This window comes from Mytilus galloprovincialis, chromosome 9 (assembly GCF_965363235.1).
Source record: "Mytilus galloprovincialis chromosome 9, xbMytGall1.hap1.1, whole genome shotgun sequence".
In the NCBI taxonomy this organism is placed as follows: domain Eukaryota; kingdom Metazoa; phylum Mollusca; class Bivalvia; order Mytilida; family Mytilidae; genus Mytilus; species Mytilus galloprovincialis.
Window position 1 is genome coordinate 54659246 of NC_134846.1, and position 4994 is coordinate 54664239.

The 4994-nt window shown below is 33.0% G+C and overlaps 1 long non-coding RNA gene across 1 annotated transcript; it reads right to left on the minus strand.

Moving 5' to 3' along the window:
- Positions 1 to 2327: 2327 nt before the first annotated feature.
- Positions 2328 to 3924, minus strand: LOC143045315 (uncharacterized). The gene is made up of 2 exons (XR_012968934.1): positions 3655 to 3924; positions 2328 to 2958 (listed from the first exon to the last, which is right to left on the minus strand). It is a non-coding gene; the product is annotated as an uncharacterized LOC143045315 (long non-coding RNA).
- Positions 3925 to 4994: the final 1070 nt, after the last annotated feature.

Below are 4994 nucleotides of genomic sequence, written 5' to 3' on the forward strand. Positions count from 1 at the left end.
ATCTGTAATCCATTGGTTCATTCAGTCATAACAATTTAACACTTAATCTAGTTAAGTGTGAAAAAAGGCCTAAAGGGGAAACACTTACAATTGACAATGACTAATTATCACCAAAATTGTGAATTAAACGCTTTTGTTTAACTGCATAATGAGTTACAGATACAACCCAGTTTTTATCTGTCTTAAACACTCTTGACACATCTTTTTTTTATGTTCACTGCCGGGTTAGTTACTCGTGCTGTGTAGATGCAGTAAAATGTGTCCCCGTGCCTGCAGTGTATTCCCTAATATTTTTACAGTTAGGTTTTTTTTCTTACAGTGAGAGAGCTGTCTTCATATTCCATTGTAGTGCCATTTAGTCTCTTGTGACGAGTTGTCTCATTGGCAATCATGCCACATCCTTTGTTTTATATTGTTTATTTATATGTGTCCTCGTATGCCATTTTCACTCTGTAATACGGTCAAAATCTTGGAGGTCATAGACGGTTGATATATGTAAATAAAATTGAGAATGGAAATGGGGAATGTGCCAAAGAGACAACAACCCGACCATAGAAAAAAAACAACAGCAGAAGGTCACCAACAGGTCTTCAATGTAGCGAGAAATTCCCGCACCCGGAGGCGTCCTTCAACTGGCTCCTAAACAAATATATACTAGTTCAGTGATAATGAACGCCATACTAATTTCCAAATTGTACACAAGAAACTAAAATTAAAATAATACAAGACTAACAAAGGCCAGAGGCTCCTGACTTGGGACAGGCGCAAAAATGCGGCGGGGTTAAACATGTTTGTGAGATCTCAACCCTCCCCCTATACCTCTAGCAAATGTAGAAAAGTAAACGCATAACAATACGCACATTAAAATTCAGTTCAAGAGAAGTCCGAGTCTGATGTCAGAAGATGTAACCAAAGAAAATAAACAAAATGACAATAATACATAAATAACAACAGACTACTAGCAGTTAACTGACATGCCAGCTCCAGACTTCAATTAAACTGACTGAAAGATTATGATTTCATCATATGAACATCAGGCACAATCCTTCCCGTTAGGGGTTTAGTATCATACCATCATAAAATATATATGAGAAGAACATAACCTGTCATGCTAACAACTGGTTTTTGAATAAATGTGTTTAGTTCCGATGCAAAAAACCTATAAGTGAATCAATATTAACGCCAAAATATGCAATCTTTAATGACCTAACACATCTGCATCCCAGATATCTGTATCCCGTTCTTCATGTCCTCAGATATCTGCATCATTTCAGACACCAGGTCCATCTAGTATTAGCATTGCAAGGTAAATGATTGTAAATTATTTATAAATGAAATAATGAGATTCATAGCCACTACCCTTAATCGCCCAATGCAAGTACCCCTTGAGATTGTTCTGTCTATCCGTTTATGGTAGTTACAAATGTATGAATACGTACAATCATTCAATATTGATCAAAGTAAACGTGCTTTTATATTTCATTAGATATTTTTTCTATATTTTAACTTCGGTTATTGAAAAAAGCAAGAAGACACCGCTGGAAAATACAAAAAGGTTGATATCAAATAAAAACAGACAAAATTATGCAAAAATTCAATCAAGTATATTTACAGAAACATGGATAACTGATCATATCAACATCTTGAATGATAACAAAATAGTAAATTCTCAAAATTGAAGTGAAAAGCCTAAATGGCATAACACTGAAGTATTAAATACGCATTGAGTAAATAAGTAAACATGTGGAAATAATTACACTAGATGTATGTTTCATCATGATACGTTATTCTGATTGGCTAACATCACATCACATGTTATTCCGTAAACAATTGCATGAGACAATAACATTTATCATGCATGATGACACGAGGTCCCACAATAAAGTGCACAGATGAATTAAATAAAACTGGATAAAAATCGTGTTTTCATGATCCTAGCTAAAAAATGTAATTATAAGTATTGAATGCTTCTTTTTGTAACGTTATAGGGTTGTAAAAGCGTTGATCGTGCGTACATTTTTAGAATGAAGCGCTTCCGCGCTTCATACAAAATGTACTTCGGTCAACGCTTTTACACCCCAATAAATTTACAAAAAGAAGCATTCAATTCTTAAATGCATACATATTAGAAAGTTATCAAACACCAAAATTTCCATTACAGATTCATCGGAAAGGGAGGTAAAATTTATTTTGCACTTTTTTGTTACAGGAAAGGAGGCAGCAAACTACCAACGAAAAGACGGAAAACGCAGGAAGATGTTTTTGATATGCAGTGTAAAATGTATGAGAAGGAATTGTTAAAACAAGACAAAGAAATTGAAAGATTAGACTTGCAAATTGATTTATTGAAATCTATGAAACGGAATCAATCTATTCCGGTTTCACCATCTGTTAATCAGTTGCTTCTAGGAAGCTTATTGAATATATGAGCTGTTAAAAAAAGACTGTGATATGATTGTTCTAAATTGTTATACTATTTTCATATATTAACGTTTAAATTTTGTGAGTAATGTCTACATTTGAGAAGAAACATTTCCTGCAATGCATCACCGACAGTAAAAGTAAATTCTTACTGATCTACAGGCTTAACAATCCACACTTATAAAAATTTTACTGTTATAAATATATAAAGGAAGCGAATACACATGTTTCTATCAATTTGTCAAAAGTTCGTTGGATGTTAAATGTATATTAAATATGCTTATTAAATTTTATAATTTCTTCCTGAATTCATTTTGAAACAAAATAGAGTTGTCAAATATATGTGTCAAAAGAATGATCTTGCGATGTAGTCCCTGACACTTTTTCCATCTTGAGGTCCATTGTATGCATTCACTGGAACAGGTGGTGGATTGTTGCATGGTGTCTCATAAGTGGCTCTTTCCCCAAAACAGCTATATTGTGTAGTACAGCACATGCACCTATTATGCGACACACCTTATCTGGCTTCATTCTGATCTACAAAATAAAAGAAGAAAATAGTGGTTAGTGTTACATGATTTTTAAATTTGAGTAAGTTTCGACCTCTCTATTGTCTCACATAGTTCAAAAAAGGCTTCTTTATATATGGTATAGTTTTACATGTGACTATCCAAGAACGAATACAATTAGTTAAAAAATAAGAAAATGCGATATTCATTGCGCATTGTGTATAAAGACAATGTGATAAAGATTTATTAAATATAACTGTAATTTTGTTGTTTGCTTTACATCCAATGGCGAATATTTCATGTATGTTCAGAACGAAAATAAGTTTACATTTCCTACAATAGGTAGGCCATGTAATTTTTTTTATTAGGTAATGTGAATAAGAAGATGACATAAGAGTGTAAACGCTAAACCCAAGATACAATGTATAGTTAAAGTAAGCAATTATAGCATATGGTCTTCAACATTGAGTCTAGCCTCACACCGAATTATCAAGCAACAAAAGACCCCTCCCCCAATGAAGTTTGGGGAATTTTTATAGCTGACTATGCAATTTTGGCTTTAGTCATTGTTGAAGGCAGTATGTAAGCCTATGGCTATTAATTTATATACAGAACAAGAAATATTATTCATAATGACATTCATTCAATACCAGTACACTGACACAAAGGACATGTGTTGCACATTGCAGTTTAAAATGAAATACTAGAAGACAGAATACAATACCTCTGAGTGAAGAACATGAAATCTCCTTTTCCAGACTCCAAATGTTCTCTCGATAAGAGATCTTGTTGAGACATGACTACCATTAAATCTTTCTTGGTGTGGTTCCTGTGGGTTGTTGTAAGGGGTCAATAAAAATGGACGACACATGTAACCACTGTCACCAAGCAAAACACCATCTACAAGGCCTTTGTGGTTCTCCTCGAGGTGTTTACAGATTGATGAAGTCTTAAAAATATGAGAATCGTGAACTGATCCAGGCCAATCTGCAGTGATCTGAGTAAACTTTCCTACAAAACGGAAATAAATTAATTAAATATTAAATCATAGAAACGAAGACACATCAATTCGAGACTCGAAAATGGTACAATAAGTAAGGGTTTACAACCTCATACCTGAAAAAACATAAATAAATAAAAACGAAAAGGTTTAGTGTGTATATCATATACCATATAGCAATTATTGGTTTGCATGATTAACACTAGTATCACGTATGTTCGAATTACCAAGTAAAAAAGAAATCCACTCATATTGAACATTGAACATGTGCATCTCTACTAGGCCACCGGCACCACTGTCAATCATGATTGAAATTGCAGGATTTGTTCTTTATAAAAAAAAATGAAACATATATAATCGATTGGGATTATGTTCCTAACCGTGAGACAAAAATAGATAGACCAATACAGGACAATAGCTACCAATACTTTGTAGAAATTTGTCATTTCTGGACTTTTTCAACATGCAGAGTCTTGAAATCTTTTTTTTTTTTATATGCTAAACTGTATTTTCAAATTTTAGTTTTTGGCCTCGTCTTTCGTAGTTTTACCCAATTAAACTTCATTTGGTCTCATAAAAACTTGAATTACCGGGGTTCTTAAATATGCTTAATGTAATCGTGTATAAAAAACATGAAAAAAAAAATTCTTGTGGTTTGACTTTCACCCAATGACGACAGATGGAGCAAGATTCAGACAATTAGAACATTTGTTCCTTAGAAGAAAAGTCTAATTTATTTATAATACCTATTTTGTCTAAGTCCTCATATATATATGACAGTTAATAACCAAACGAATATGTTTCCCTATATGTATATGTAGTCCTAGTACGCATGCATATTATCCAGAACATAACCACATATACAATACCTTTAATTATGTGTTACGTCAAACTAGAAATTAACGTTTTCTTTCCAGTATAGTCCCCTTTTTTACATTACATTTAGTCTAGTGATGTCGTCTTGAAAGGCTATTTTATTATATTTCTGTTACGCGTAGCCTGAAAGGCGTAACAATTAAAAAAAAATTAATAGCCTTTCAAGTCATAATTATTTGGAATACCTG